This window comes from Muntiacus reevesi, chromosome X, assembly GCF_963930625.1.
Source record: "Muntiacus reevesi chromosome X, mMunRee1.1, whole genome shotgun sequence".
NCBI classification, from domain to species: Eukaryota; Metazoa; Chordata; class Mammalia; order Artiodactyla; family Cervidae; genus Muntiacus; species Muntiacus reevesi.
Window position 1 is genome coordinate 22412838 of NC_089271.1, and position 17292 is coordinate 22430129.

Sequence of the window (17292 nt, forward strand, 5' to 3'; positions counted from 1 at the left end):
AATTTTAAAGATTTTTAACAAATTATCACTTGACAGGCAGTTAAAATTATTTTGATGACAGTAGTAAATTATTTTTGTGATATCTGGCAAATAAGCATTCAAAGATTGAGTGGCATTACTATATTAAACTTCCATTTCCATAAATATTTCTATGAACAAAATACTGTAGCACTTACATCTGTAACAAAAAAGAGGAATAAAATCAATGTTAAACCCTGTCTCATTCAAGCAGTAATATATTCATCCACAAAAATATTCATCTACAATATCATGTCAGTTGTTCAATCCCTGGTCAGGAAATTACAATTCCACATGGCACACGGCCAAAAGAACAAAAACAAAACATCTTACCTATAGAGGAGCAAAGGGAAAAATTACATTGGACATCTCCACCAAAATGATGCAAGCAAGAAGTGAGTGAAGTGGTGAAAAGCAGCAAATAACATAAAGGAGAACTCCCATAAGGTTATCAGCTGATTCCTCAGCAGAAACTCTGCAGGCCAGAAGGGAGTGGGCCAATATACTGAAAGTGATGAAAGGGAAGAAGAATCTATCATCAAGAATACTCTACGTGAAAAAAAAAAAAAAGAAAAAAAAAGGAAGAAGAAAAAAAAAGAAAAAAGAATACTCTATGTGATAAGGCTCTCATTCAGATTTGACATAGAAACAAAAAGCTTTACAGATGGACTTTCCTGGTGGTCCAGTGGTTAAGAATCTGTCTGCCAGTGCAGAGGACATGGGTTTGATCACTGATCCAGGAAGCTGCAGGGCAACTAAACCCATGTGCCACAACTACTGAAGCCTGCACTCCCTAGTCCATGCTCTGAAACCAGAGAAGCCACTGCAAGGAGAAGCTCATGCACCACAACCAGAGAGTAGCCCCGATCTCTACAACTAGAGAAAGCCCTCATGAAGCAACGAAGATCCAGTGTAGCCAAAAATAAGTAAAAAAGCTTTACAGACAAGCAAAAGCTAAAAGAATTCAGCACCATCAGACCAGCTTTGAAAAAATAAAAAAAGAAAAGCTTAAGGATAGGCTTCCCTGATGGCTCAGGGGTAAAGAATGCACCTGCCAGTGCAGGAGACATGGGTTCGAGCCCTGATCTGGGAAGATCCCACATGCCGTGGAACAACTAAGCCCATGTGTCACAACTACTGAGCCTGTGCTCTAGAGCCCAGGAGCCACAACTCCTGAGCTCACATGTAGCAACTACTGGCTCTACAGTTGCATGCCCTACAGTCCATGCTCCTCAACAAGAGAAGCCACCACAATGAGAAACCCATGCAATACAACTAGAGAGTAGTCCCCACTTGCTGCAACTAGAGAAAAGCCCACACAGCAATGAAGACCCAGCACAGCCAAAAGTAAATAAAAAGGGAAATAAACAAACATGAAAGGAACTTCTCTAAGCAGAAAAGACAAGGTCACAACTAGAAACAAGAAAATTACAAATGGAAAAGCTCACCAGTAAAGGTAAATATACATTAAAGAAAACAAATCACACTCACACAAATATGCTATCAAAACCAGCAATTGTGGAATTCCCCTGGTGGTCCAGTGGTTAGGAATCCTCCTGCCAGTAAAGGGGACATGGGTTTGATCCCTGGACCAAGAAGATTCCACTTTACCATGGGGCAAGTAAACCCATGGGCCACAGTTACTGAGCACATGACCTAGAGCCCATGCTCTGCAACAAGAGAAGCCATGGCAATGAGAAGCCTGTACACAACTAGAGAGCTGCCACCATTTGCTGCAACTAGAGAAAGTCCATGCACAGCAATGAAGACCCAGCATAGTCATAAATAAATACATTTTTAAAAAAAAATGCAGCAAATGTGAGAAGTGAAAAGTGAAAATGTTAGTCGCTCAGTGGTGTCCAACTCTTTGTGATCGCGTGGACGATAGCCCACCAGGCTCCTCTGTCTGTGGAATTCTCCAGGCAAGAATACTGAAGTGGGTAGTCATTCCCTTCTCCAGGAATTGAACTCAGGTCTCCTTCATTGCAGGCAGATTCTTTAGTCTGAGCCACCAGGGAAGCCCCAGTTGTGAGACTAGGAGAGCACAAATGCAGGATATTGGAAATGCATTTGAAATTAAAAGACCAGCAACTTAAAATAATTTGTTTATACATAGGCTAGGCTGCTATATCAAAACCTCAAGGCAACTGCAAGCTGAAAATCAACAATAGATACACACACAAAGAAGAAAAAGGAATCCAAACACAGCACTAAAGTTAGTCATCAAATCACAAGGGAAGGGAACAAAAGAGGAAGAGAAGAAAAAAGACCTACAAAAACAAATCCAAGGTAATTAACAAAATGGCAGTAAGAACATGCACGTGGGTGCATGCTAAGTTGCTTCAGTTGTGTCCAACTCTTTGTGACCCTATGGACTGTAGCCCACCATGCTCCTCTGTCCATGGGGATTCTCCAGGCAAGAATACTGGAGTGGGTTGCCATGCCCTCCTCCAGGGGATCTTCCCAACCCAAGGATAGAACCTACATCTCTTAGGTCTCCTGCATTGGCAGGCAGGTTTGTTACCACTAGTGCCACTTGGGATTCCCTCGTAGCTCATTAGGTAAAGCATACGTTTGCAATGCAGGAGACCCAGGTTTGATTCCTGGGTCATGAAGATCCCCTGGAGAAGGAAATGGCAACCCACTCCAGTATTATTTCCTGGAGAATCCCATGGACCAAGGAGCCTGGCAGGCTATAGTCCATGGGGTCACAAGAGTCAGACATGACTTAGCAACTAAACCACCACCACCACTTGGGAAGGTCAGTATCTTAAATGTAAATGGATTAAATGCTTCAACCAAAAGAAAGACTGGCTGAATGGATAAAAAACCAAGACTTATATATCTGTCTACAACAGATCCACTTCAGATCAAGGGACATATACTGACTGAAAGTGAGGGGATGAGAAAAAGGTAATCCATGAAAATGGAAATAAAAATAAAGCTGGAGTAGCAATACTCATATCAAACAAAATAAACTAAAGACTGTTACAAGACAAAGAAAGACACTAGATATTCATCAAAGGATTGATACAAAAAGAAGATATAAAAATTGTAAATATATAGGCACTCAACATAGGAGTACTTCAATATATAAGGCAAATACTAACAATTATAAAGAGAAAAATTGACAGTAACACCATAATTGTGGGAGATTTTAACACCTCACTTTGATCAATGGACAGATCATCCAGAACAGATGATGTTAGAACAGATAGTTAATTGATATTTATAGAACATTCCACTGAAAAGCAGCAGAATATACATCCTTCTCAAGTGCACGTGGAACATTCTCCAGGACTGATCACATGCTGGGATCACAAAGTGAGCCTCAGTAAAATTAGGAAAATAAAAATGATATCAAGCAACTTTTTCAATGACAACACTATGAAATTAGAAATCAACTACAATAAAAAAATTAAAAAACACAAACGTGTAGCCTAACAATGTGCTACTAAACAATCAATAGATCACTGAAGAAATAAAGAGGAAATCAAAAAAATACTTAGAGCCAAATGAAAAAAAAATACAATGATCCAAAACCTATTTGATGCAGTAAAAGCAGTTCTAGGAAGGAAGTTTATCACAATACAATTCTACTTCAGGAAACAAGAAAAGCACAAATAAATAATCTAACCTTACACCTAAAGCAACTAGAGAAAGAAGAAAAAAAACAAAACTCAAAGTTAGCAGAAGGAAAAAAATCATAAAGATCTGAGCAGAAATAAATGAAATAGAAAAGAAGAAAACAATAGAAGAGATCAATGAAACTAAAAGCTGGTTACTTGAAAAGATAAGCTTTAAAAATCTTTAGCCAGACTCAACAGGAAAACAAGGGAGAGGGCTCAAATCAATAAAATTAGAAATGAAAAAGGAGAAGTTTCAATGGACACCACAGAACGCAAAGGATCAGAAGAGGCTACTAAAATCAACTATATGCCAATAAAATAGACAACTTCAAAGAAAGGAACACTTTCTTAAAAAGGTACAATCTTCAAAGACTGAACCAGGAAGAAACAGAAAATATGAACAGACTGATCACAAGTACTGAAGTTGAAACTGTGATTTAGAAACTTCCAACAAACAAAAGTCCAGGACCTCATAGCTTCACAGGTAAGTTCTATCATTTAATAGAAGAGTTAACATCTATCTTTCTCAAACTCTTCCAAAAAAACTGCAAAGGAAGGAATACTCCCAAACCCATTCTATGAGGCAACCATCACCCTGATACCAAAACCAGACAAAGAAACCCAAAAAAAATAAACTACAGGCCAATATCACTAATCAATATAGATGCAAAAATCTTCAAAATACTAGCAATCCAAATTCAAAAATACATTAATCCAAGTGGGATTTGGACCAAAGATACAAGGATTTTTCAGCATCTGCAACCAATCTATGTGAAACACCACATCAATGAATTGATGAATAAAAACCACATGATCATCTCAAAAGATGTAGAATAAGCTTTTGACAAAATTCGACAGTCATTTCTGATAGAAAAAAAAAAAAACCTCTAGAAAGTGAGCATAGAGGGAACATACCTCAACATAATAAAGGCCATATATGACAAACTCACAACTAATATCATACTCAATGGTAAAAAGTTGAAAGTACTTCCTCTAAGATCAAGAACAAGATAAGGACGTTCACTCTCACCACTTTCAGTCAACATAGTTTTGGAAGTCCTAGTTATGGCAATCTTAGAGGAAAAATAAATAAAAGGAATTCAAATTGGAAACGTAGGTGTAAAACTGTCACTGTTTGCTGATGACATGATGCTCTACATAGAAAATCCTGAAGATGTTACCTGAAAACTGCTAGAGTTCCTAAATGAATTCAGTAAAGTTGCAGGATATACAATAAACACACAGAAATCCCTTGTATTTCTATACACTGACAACAAAAGATCAGAGAGATTAAAGAAATAATCCCATTTACCATCACAACAAAAAGAATAAAATATGTAGGAATAAACCTACTTAAGGAGACAAAAGATCAGTGTTCTGAAAACTGTAAGATGCTGATGAGAGCAATTGAAGATTACACAAAAAGATGGAAAGATACACCATATTCTTGAATTGGAAGAATCAATATTGTCAAAATAGCTATACTACCCAAGGCAATCTACAGATTCAATGCAATCTATATCAAATTACCAACAGCATTTTTTATAGAATTAGAACAACAAAATCTTAAAACTTGTATAGAGACACAAAAGACCCCAAACAGCCAAAGCAATCTTGAAAAAGAAAAACAAAGCTGGAGGAATCAGGCTCCCTGACTTCAGACTGTACCTCAAAGCTACAGTAATCAAAACAGTATGGTACTGGAACAAAACAGGAATATATATAAATGGAACAGGATAGAAAGTCCAGAAATAAATCCACACACCTATAGTCAATTAGTCTATCACAAAAGAGGCAAGACTATACAGTGGAAGAAGGACAGTCTCTTCAATAAATGGTGCCGGGAAAACTGGACAGCTATATGTAAAAGAATGAAGTTAGAACACTCCCTAACACCATGCACAAAAATAAATTCAGAATGGATTAAAGACCTAAATGTAAGGCTTGATATTATAAAACTCTTAGAGGAAAACATAGGCAGAACACTCTCTGATGTAAGTTGCAGCAAGATCTTTTTTGATCCATCTCCTAGAGTAATGGAAATAAAAACAAAAATGAACAAATGGGAACTAATCAGACTCGAAAGCTTTGGCATAGCAAAGGAAACCATAACAAAAAGACAACCTGTGGAATGGGATAAAATATTTGCAAATGATGTGACCAATGAGGGATTAGACACCAAAATTTACAAATAGCTCATGCAACTGAATAGCAAGAAAACAAACAATCCAATCAAAAAATGGGCAGATCTAAATAGACATTTCTCCAAAGAAGACATAGAGATGGCCAAGAAACACATGAAAAGATGTTCAACACTGCTAATTATTAGAGAAATGTAAATCAAAACTGCAATGAGCTATCACAAAACAGACTCACAGGCTTAGACAATAAACTTAGGGTTACCAGGTGGGAAGAAAAGTGGGGAGGGATACACTGGAAATTTCAGATTGACATGTACACACTGCTATATTTAAAAATAGATAACAAATAAGGACCTACTGTATACCACAGGGGGCTCTGCTCAATATTCTGTAATAACTTAAATGGGAAACGAATTTGAAGAATAGATATATGTATAACAATCACTTTGCTGTACACCTGAAACTAACACAACATTGTTAATCAACTGTATTACAATATAAAATAAAAAATTTTTAAGCTGTGAGTGAAGTGAAATATTTATAGTGTTGAGAGAAAACCCCCACCAATCTACAATTCTGTAGCATACAAAATCATCTTTTAAAAGTGAAGGAGCTAAAAAGACTTTCTCAGACAAACAAAAATTGAGGGAATTTTTTCCAAAAGACCTACCTTGCAAGAAATGTTTTTACAGTTCTTCAGAAAGAAGGAAAATTATATAAGTCAGCAGTTCAGAGCTACACTTTAAAAAGGAAGAGCATTGAAGAATAAGTGAAGATAAAACAAAAATTTTTATTTTTATTTTTCTTATTCTTAGGTCTAAGATGGCTAGCTACTGAGAAGTTGCTGTGTAGCACAGGGAACCCAGTCTGGCACTCTATGATGATCTGGAGGGATGGGATGCAGGGAGGGGAGAAAGGCTAGAGAGGGAGAGGATGTGTGTTTTAATATAATTATGGCTGATTTGTGCTGCTGTATGGCAGAAACCAACACAACATTGTAAATTTTTTTTAAATAGTTAAATTTTAAAAAATAGGGAAAAAATCTACAAGGATATATTGTACAGCATGGGGAATATAGCTAATATTTTATAATAACTATAAATGGTATGTAATCTTTAAAAACTGTGACTCACTATTTTGTACACCTGGAACTTATATAATATTGTATAACAACTATACTTCAATTTAAAAAATGGAACTACCAAAAAAACCTTTTATTTTCTTATTAATCTAACAAATAACAGTACATTCAAAATAATGACATAAACAATATATTTAATTGTGTATGTGTATGCATGCAAACCACAGAACCATGAATCAACTTAATATAACTGACATCTATAGACTACTTAATTCAACCACAGGTGAATACACATCCTTCTCAAGCTCACATGGAGCATTTACCAAGATAGACCACATTCTGGGCCATTAAGCACATGTTGAAACTGAAAGTGAAGTCGCTCAGTCGCATCCGACTCTTTGCGACCCCATGGACTATAGCCTACCAGGCTCCTCCGTTCATGGGATTTTTCAGGCAAGGGTACTGGAGTGGGTTGCCATTTGCTTCTCCAGGGGATCTTCCTGACCCAGGAATCAAACTCAGGTCTCCTGTATTGAGGGCAGGCGCTTTACCCTCTAAACCACCAGGGAAGCACATGTTAACAAATTTAAAAGAAAAGAAATCATACAATGTCTGGTCTCAGATCACAATGGATTTAAACTAGGAATCAACAACAGAAAAATAGTGGAAAATCCAAAAATAATTAGAGGTTAAACACCATACTTCTAAATAACACATGGGTCAAAGAATAAATCAAGAAATATTTTCTACTACTTTGAACTAACTGAAAATGGAAACACAACTTACCAAAATTTGTGGGATGCAGTGAAAAGCATTTAAGAAGGAGATTTATAACATTGATTATATATATATCAGAAAAGAAGAAAGACTGAAATCAATAATCTAAGCTTCTATCTTAGGAAACTAGAAAAAAGAAGAGCAAATTCAACCCAAAGTAAGCAAAAGAAAATAAATAATAAAAATCAGCAGAAATCAATGAAGTTGAAAACAGGAATGAATAGAGAAAGAACACAAAAGCTAGTTCTGTGAAAAGATCAGTAAAATTGATAATGCACTAGCCAAGCTAACAAAGAAAAAGAGAGAAAAAGATACAAATGACCAGTATCAGAAATGAAAAAGAGGACATTATTACAGATCTCATGGACATTAAAAGGATAACAAAGGGATATTTTGAGCAATTCTATGCCCACAAACATGATAACGTAGGTGAAAGTAACCAATTCCTTAAAAGACACAAGCTGCCAAAATTCACATTGGAAGAAAGAGACAATCTGAATAGGCTTCTATCTATTAAAGAAATTTAATCAGTATGTAACAACCTTCCAAAAGAGAAAGTGCTAAGCCCAGATAGGTTCACTGGTGAATTCTACCAAACAGTAAAGGAAGAAACAGTAACAGTTCTCTAAATATCTTTCAGAAGTTAGAAACAGAAGGGAGGCCTCCTAATCCATTCAGTGACATCAGCACTACCCTAAAACTAAAACCAAACACCTTATAAGAGAGGAAAACTAGAGACTGCTACCTCTCATTAACATAGATAAAAAACCCTTTAACAAAATATTAACAATTAAAATCCAACAAGACATTAAAAGAATCATATACCACAACCAAGTGGGATTTATCCAAGGCAAACAGACTCACAGATATAGAAAACAAACCAGTGGTTACCAGTGGAGAGAAGGAAGGAGGGAGGGGCAAGAAAGGGGACAGGAATTTAAAAATACAAACTATTATTTATAAAATAAGTAAGCTATGAGGATGTATTTACAATACAGGGAATATAGCCAATATTTTATAAGTGGAATATAACCTTTAAAAATTATGAATTGCTATATTGCACTCCTGTAACATATAATACTGTACTTCAATTTTAAAAATACAAAAAATAAATTAATGTAATTCATCACATCAACAGGCAAAAGAAAAATCACATGATGACATCAACAGACGTAGAAAAAGCATTTGATAAAATCCAATACCCATTCATGATACCAAAAAAAATTTCTTAGTAAACTAAAAATAGAGCAGGACTTCCTGAACTTGATAAAGACTATCTACAAAAACCCTATAGCTAACATCAATCTCAAATGGTGAGAAAATCAAACTTTTTCCACTAAGATCAGGACTAAGGCAAGGATGTCCCCTCTCACCATGGCTTTTCAACATTGTATTGGAAGTCCTAGCTAGTGCAGTAAGACAAGCAAGAAAAGAAAAGGAATCTAAATACAGATCTTATACTGTTCACAAAAACTGGATCAAAATGGATCATAAATCAAAAAGTAGAACACAAAAGTATAAAACTTGTAGAAGGTAACATATGAGAAAACCCAGATGACCCTAGGTATGGCAGTGACTTCTTACATACAACACCCAAGACACAAACCAAAGACAACTGATAAACTGGACTTCATTAAAATTAAATATTTCTGATCTGCCAAAAGCTATGTCAATGGAATAAGAAGACAAACCACAGACTGGGAGAAAATATTTGAAAAGACACAACTGATACAGGACTATTATTGAAATTATACAAAGAACTCTTAAAACTCAACAATAAGATAATGAACAACTGGATTAAAAATAGCAAAAAAGATCAGAATAGACACCTTGACAAAGAAGATATGCAGGTGTTAAGCAAGCATATGAAAAGATGTTCAACATCACATATTATCAGGAAACTGCAAAATAAAATGACAATGAGATATCACTATGCACAGAATAAAATGGCCAAAGTACAAAATACTGACAATACCAAATCCTGGTGAGGAACTGGAGTAACAGGCATTCTCATTCATTGCTGATTCGAATGCGAAATTGTACAGTTACCTTGGAAGACTCTTTGGCACTTTCTAACAAAGCTAAACATACACTTAACATATGATCTAGCAATCACACTACTTGGTATTTACCAAAATGAACAGAAAACTTACATTCATACAAAAACCTGCATGTAGATGTTTATAGCAGCTTTGTTTATAATTGCCAAAACTTGGATGCAGCCAAGATGTCCTTCAAAAGGTGAATGGATAAACAAACTGTGGTACATCCAGACAATGGAATATTGTCTGGATACCCAGTGCTAAAAAGAAATGAGTCAACATGCCGCGGAGGAGTGTAAGTGCATATTACTAAGTGAAAAAAGTCTATATGAAAAAGATACAGACTCTATGATTCCAGTTATATGACATTCTGGAAAAGGCTCCAGAATCACTGCAGATGGTGACTGCAGCCATGAAATTAAAAGATGCTTGCTCCTTAGAAGGAAAGGTATGACCAACCTAGACAGCATATTAAAAAGCAGAGATGTTACTTTGCCAACAAAGGTCTTTCTAGTCAAAGCTATGGTTTTTCCAGTGGTCACGTATGGATGTGAGAGTTGGACTATCAAGAAAGCTGAGTGCCAAATAATTGATGATTTTGAACTGTGGTGTTGGAGAAGACTCTTGAGAGTTCCTTGGACTGTAAGGAGATCCAACCAGTCCATCCTAAAGGGAATCAGTCCTGAATATTCATTGGAAGGACTGATGCTGAAGCTGAAACTCCAATACTTTGGCCTTCTGATGTGAAGAACTGACTCATTGGAAAAGACCCTGATGCTGGGAAAGACTGAAGGTGGGAAGAGTAGGGGACGACAGAGGATGAGATGGTTGGATGGCATCACTGACTCAATGGACATGAGTTTGGGTAAACTCTGGGAGTTGGTGATAGACAGGGAAGCCTGGCGTGCTGCAGTCCATGGGGTTGCAAAGAGTCGGACATGACTGAGCGACTGAACTGAACTGATGGAGACAGTAAAAAGATCAGTGGTTGCCAGGGGTTGAGTAGGAGATAGATGAATAGACAGAGTACACACCATTTTACAGGCACTGCAACTGTTTTTACAGTGGATATACGTAAAATTCACAACGGTGGATATATGTCATAATATATTTATCCAAACCCAAAGAATGTAAACACCAACAACCTCAGATAAGCAGACAATACCACTCTAATGGCAGAAAGTGAAAAAGAACTGAAGAGCCTCTTGATGGGGATGAAAGAGGAGAGTGAAAAACCTGGCTTGAAACTCAATATTCAAAAAATTAAGATCATGGCATCCAGTCCCATTACTTCATGGCAAACAGAAGGGAAAAAAGTGGAAACAGTGACAGATTTTGTTTTCTTGGGCTCCAAAATCACTGAGGGTGGTGACTGCAGACATGAAATCAAAAGATGCTTACTCCTTGGAAGGAAAGCTATGATAACCCTAGACAGCATATTAAAAAGTAAAGACAGCACGTTGCAAACAAAGGTATGTACAGTTAAAGCTATGGTGTTTCCAGGAGTCATGTATGGAAATGAGTGTTGGACCATAAAGAAGGTTAAGTGCCGAAGAACTGATGCTTTTGAACTATGGAGTTGGAGAAGAGTCTTGAGAGTCCCTTGGACTTCAAGGAGAACAAGCCAGTCAATCCTAAAGGAAATCAACCCTAAATATGCATTGGAAGGACCAATGCTGAAGCTCTAATACTTTAGCCACCTGATGCGAAGAGCCAACTCACTGGAAAAGGCCCTTATGCTGGGCAAGACTGAAGGCAAAAGGAGAACTGGGCAGCAGAAGATGAGATGGTTAGATAGTATTACCCACACAAGGGACACAAATATGAACCAACTCTGGAAGAGAGTGGAGGATAGGGAAGCCAGGCCTGCTGCAGTCCATGGGGTTGCTAAAAGTCAGACAGGACTTAACCAATGAAAAACAAAAACAGGCTGTATTTTGCCCTGATTTTAGCTGACTCCTAGCATGCACTTTGCCCTGAATGGCTGACTCCTAGCCTCTACTACTCCCTAAATGGCTGACTTTAGGCCTGTATTTGCTCTGACTGGCTGACTGCTAGCCAGTATTTTGCTCTGATTGCCTTACTCTAAGCCTGTACACTGCCCTGATTGGCTGACTCCTAGCTTGTACTTTGCCCTGATTGATGACTCCTAGCTTGTACTTTAGTTGATGAAAGCAGGGAAAACCACTAGGTCATTCTGATATGACCTAAATCAAATCCTTTAAGACTATACAGTAGAGGTGATGCATGGATTCAAGAGATTAAATCTGGTAGACAGAGTGCCTGAAGAACTATAGAGGCTCATAACATTGTACAGGAAGAAATGACTGTAATCATGTCAAAGAAAAAGAAATGCAAGAAGGCAAAGTGGTTGTCAGAGGAGGCTTTACAAATAGCTGAGGAAAGAAGAGAAATGAAAAGCAAGAGAGAAAGGGAAAGATATACCCAACTGAATGCAGAGTTCCAGAGTATACCAAGGAGAGGTAAGAAGGCCTTCTTAAGTGAACAATGCAAAGTAGTAGAGAAAAACAAAGAATGGCAAAGACTAGAGATCTCTTCAAGGAAATTGGGGATATCAAGGGAACATTACATGCAAGGATGGGCACGATAAAGGAAAGAAACTGTAAGGACCTACCAGAAGCAGAAGAGATTAAGAAGAGGTGGAAAGAATACACAGAAGAATTGTACCAAAAAAGTCTTAATGACCAGATAACCCAATGGTGTGGTCACTCACCTAGAGCCAGACATTCTGGAGTGTGAAGACAAGTGAGCCTTAGAAAACATTACTATTAACAAAGCTAGTTGAGGTGATGGAATTCCAGCTGAGTTATTTCTAATCCTAAAAGATGATACTATTAAAGTGCTGCATTTAGTATGCCAGCAAATTTGAAAAACTCAGCAGTGGCCACAGAACTGAAAAAGGTCAATTTTCATTTCAATCCCAATGAAGGACAGTGCCAAAGAATGTTCAAACTACTGGACAATTGTGCTCATTTCCCATGCTAGTAAGGTTTTGATCGAAATGCTTCAAGCTAGGCTTCAGCAGTATGTGAACCGAGAACTTCCAGATGTACAAGCTGGATTTTGAATAGGCAGAGGAATCAGAGATCAAAATGCCAACACTGGTTGGATCACAGAGAAAGCAAGGAAATTCCAGAAAAACATCTACTTCTGTTTCATTGACTATGCTACAGCCTTTTACTGTGTGGATCATAACAAACTGTGGAAAATTCTTAAAGAGATGGGAATACTAGACCACCTTACATGTCTCCTGAGAAACCTGTATTTGGGTCAAGAAGCAACAGAACCTTACATGGAACAACTGACTGGTTCAAAATTGGGAAAGGTGTTCAACAAGGCTGTATATTGTCACTCTGCTTAATTAACTTCTAGGCAGAGTACATCATGCAAAATGCAGGGCTGGCATGAATGAATCACAAGCTGAAATCAAGATTGCTCGGAGAAATATCAACAACCTCAGATATGCAGATGATAACACTCTAATGGCAGAAATGAGGAGGAACTAAAGAGCCTCTTGATGAGGGTGAAAGAGGAGAGTGAAAAAACTGGCTTGAAACTCAGCATTCAAAAACTAAAATCATGGAATCCAGTTAGATCATTTCATGGCAAATAAAAAAAAAGTGGAAGCAGTGACATTTTATTTTCTTGGGCTCCAAAGTCACCATGAATGGTGACTGCAGCCATGAAATTAAAAGACACTTGCTCCTTTGAAGGAAAGCTATGACAAATCTAGACAGCATATTAAAAAAGTAGAGACATCACTTTGTCGACAAAGGTTCATACAGTCAAAGCTATGGTGTTTCCAGGTGTCATATATGGATATGAGAGTTGGACCGTAAAGAAAGCTGAGCGCTGAAGAATTGATGCTTTTTAATTGATGCAGTCCCTTGGACTGCAAGGAGATCCAACCAGTTAATTCTAAGGGAAATCAGTCCTCAATATTCATTGGAAGGACTGATGCTTAAGCTGAAGCTCCAATACTTTGGCCACCCAATGCGAACAGCTTACTCATTGGAAAAGGCCCTGATGCTGGGCAAGATTGAAAGCAGGAGAAGGGGGTGGCAAAGGATGAGATGGTTAGATAACATCATCAGCTCAAAGGACATGAATTTGAGCATACTCCAGGAGACAGTGGAAGACAGAGAAGGCTGGCATGCTGCAGTCCATGAGGTTGAAAAGAGTTGGACACCACTTAGCAACTGAACAACAAGAGAATGTAAAATGCCAAGAGTCAACTCTAATGTATTAAACTATGAACTTTAGGCGATAATAATGTGTCAATGTACCTTCACGGACTATAAAAAATGTACTACACTGCTGCAGGATGTTGATAATGAGGAGACTGTGTATGAGTGCAAATCTTTTTACTTTCTGCCAATTTTGCTGTGAACAAAAAATTTTCCTTAAAGTTTGTTAATTTTTGAAAATGTTAATATTTACAATATTCCTGAAATTACACATTTTATAACTATTTAAACTTAGGATTGAGAATTTTAGATGTCAACTTAAAAATTTTTAAGAAGGCGTATCAGTTCAATTCAGTTGCTCAGTCGTGTCTGACTCTTTGAGACCCCATGGACTGCAGCATGCCAGGCTTCCCTGTCCATCACCAACTCCCAGTTTGCTCAAACTCGTGTCCATGGAGTCTGTGATGCCATCCAACCATTTTATCCTCTGTTGTCCCCTTCTCCTCCTGCCTTCAATCTTGCCCAGCATCAGGGTCTTTTCCAATGAGTCAGTTCTTTGCATCAGGTGGCCAAAGTACTGGAGCTTCAGCATCAATCCTTCCAAGGAATATTCAGAACTGACTTCCTTTAGGATGGACTGTTTGGATCTCCTTGTAGTCCTAGGGAATCTCAAGAGTCTTCTCCAATACCACAGTTTAAAAGCATCGATTCTTCGGTGCTCGGCTTTCTTTATGGTCCAACTCTCACATCCAAACATGACTACTGGAAAAACCAAAAGAAGGTATATAGTTTTCAAAATTCTTTTTGGCATTGTGGGGAACGAAGAGTGAAGACTCTTAGTCTAAGACAATGGTTTTCAACAAAGGCTTCGTCATCCCCGAGGACGCATCTTTAGTTGTCACTATAATTGGAGGCAGTGACTGGCATTTAGTGGGCACGGTGCCAACAATGCTAAACATCTTCCCAAGTGTGGAGCAGCCCCACATGAGAATTTTCCAGTATCCTATAAGATTTCTGAATGTCTCTGTACACTTATTTTTAATTGTTTGAATCTAGCCCCTAATTTTGTTTTACAATAATTGCAAAGTATTTCTAGACAGCTGTGATAAATGCTGAATTTTAGGGACTTTCCTGGCGGTCCACTGGTTAAGAATCCACCTGTCAGCACAGGGGCATGAATTTGATCCCTGGCCGGGAAACTAACATCCCATGTGCCGCAGGGCAACTAAGCCCATAATCGCAAATACTGAGCCTGTGTGCCTCAACTAGAGAGAAGCCTGCTAGATGCAACTAAGACCCAATGCAGCCGAAAATAAATAAATAAATAAAATTTGTTTTAAAAAAATGCTGAATTTTAGAGGAAGGCAACTACTATATACATAGAAGGAAGACTGTTCTTTTTCTCATGAACAATTCCCCAAAATGCATTTGCCACAGCCATGCCACTCGGCATTTGAGCTCCAATACCACCCCTAAAGAACCCTGCCTACACACAGGAGGTTGGAGATTCTGTTTAACAGACTAGGCATCAAACACAATTAAATTAGTGGAGACACATGAAATACAAGCTTACACTGAATTTTAGTAGGAGATTGGTTGCAAAATACTTCATGATATTTCCTGTTATTTTAAACAGGATAATAATAAACCATTGGAGAAAATAACATATTGAAATTACTTATTATTGTTTACATTGCTTGGAGGTTTTCACTCTTACTCTGTCACTGTTGCCAGAAGTCTACACACATTTTTACAGCTTCATGTTTTATTGTTTCATTTCCCATCCATACTCTAGTCCCTATCATCTACCAAAAGATATGGTCTCCACGGTTGTCTTAGTAGTTTAACATTCCCTTGGCTTCCACAGAGAATCCATGTAATAGCCATTGAGAAGGTATCTACCTTTCTTAAAACCCAAATGGACTTTTTAGCCAACCCAATAAATCTGCTAGAGAGGACATTGGTCACTGCATTACTTGATGCTGCTTAGGCAACAACCCTCTGAAACAGAACTCAGAGCAGCCAGAGCTGGTTCTTCATCAGGGAGCAGTACCAGCTCTAGCTTTTGAGAGCTATGCAATGACTGTGTGGCTCCTTCTGCAGTTGCTCTCCTTCCCTTCTGCTTTAATTCTTGGCTCTGAACTCCTGTCCATATTCACTTCTCTCAGTTCTACATCACCTGTGCTTTTATGAAAAGCCTCCCTAAGAGACAACAAGTCAGTAAAACAACACACCTAGTTGTAGCCACCACATTTTCCCCACTTGTCCCAAAATTCTTATCTGAGCTGGTGGGAAGACCACTGCATAAGGAAGGTTCTGTGCTCTGGCTTCTGTGTGCCCTTAACTTCATTTAAGTCTCTGCACAATTGTGAGTGTTTCAGAGGGTCTTCATCTGACCTCCACACCTGAAACATCCCTGCTTGCCCGACCAGTCACTTTTCCCCTTAACCCTATGTAGCATTTCTTCATAGTACTTCTCCTCCAGATTGTTACTGGTCAGTGGCTGCCTCCCTTTCAGACTCTAAGTTCTCTGAGGACACAGTCTGCTCTGATGGTCGCTGCATTCTCAGTGTACAGAAGAATGCCTGGCTCACAGTAGGAGCTCAAGAAATAGTTAAGTGAAGGAATCATTCAGCAAATCAGTGAAACCACTGCTGCTGAGTAACCTAGAGAGCTGTTGTTGTTAATTTACTGCTTTCTCCAGCTTACAAGAGTGCACTGAAAGTCTCCTATTTCCTTTGAACTTATTTTTGATGTGCTAATCCAGGGCCAGGGCAGTGTTCCTGTGAAGTGTTACCCACACCTAACCACTTCCAAATTTGGGTTGCCAAAATGATCAAGGGCTTCCCTCATAGCTCAGACAGTAAAGAATATGCCTGCAATGCAGGAGACCCCGGTTCCATTCCTGGGTTGGGAAGATCCGCTGGAGAAGGGATAGGCTATCCACTCCAGTATTCTTGGGCTTCTCTGGTGGCTCAGCTGGTAAAGAATCCACCTGCAATGTGGGAGACCTGGGTTCACTCCCTGGCTTGGGAAGATCACCTGGAGGAGGGAAAGTCTACCCACTCCAGTATTCTGGCCTGGAGAATTCCATGGACTATACAGTCCATGCGGTCGCAAAGAGACGGACACGATTGAGTGACTTTCACTTTTCAAAATGACCAAAGCCAAATCACTGCAAAGGTCTCCCCAGGACACAGCAGCTTAGGACCAGACTCCAGGTGGCAGTGCTCACATAAGATGGTTTTCCACTCAAAATAAAGGAAATGAACAGAGATGAGTCCTCTGCCCACCTTGGGTTCCCTCTGAATGATCTGTCCAGTAACCACTGCCTCTTATCATCTCTTCCTTCTGGAAAGAATTCTATTCAGTAACCATATGGTCACTATATTCAGC

General features: G+C 38.4%; 1 protein-coding gene across 4 annotated transcripts in view; it reads right to left on the minus strand.

Moving 5' to 3' along the window:
- Positions 1-17292, minus strand: part of PCYT1B (phosphate cytidylyltransferase 1B, choline) — a 120721-nt gene that overhangs the window by 53660 nt on the left and 49769 nt on the right. The gene's annotated exons all lie outside the window — the stretch shown is intronic.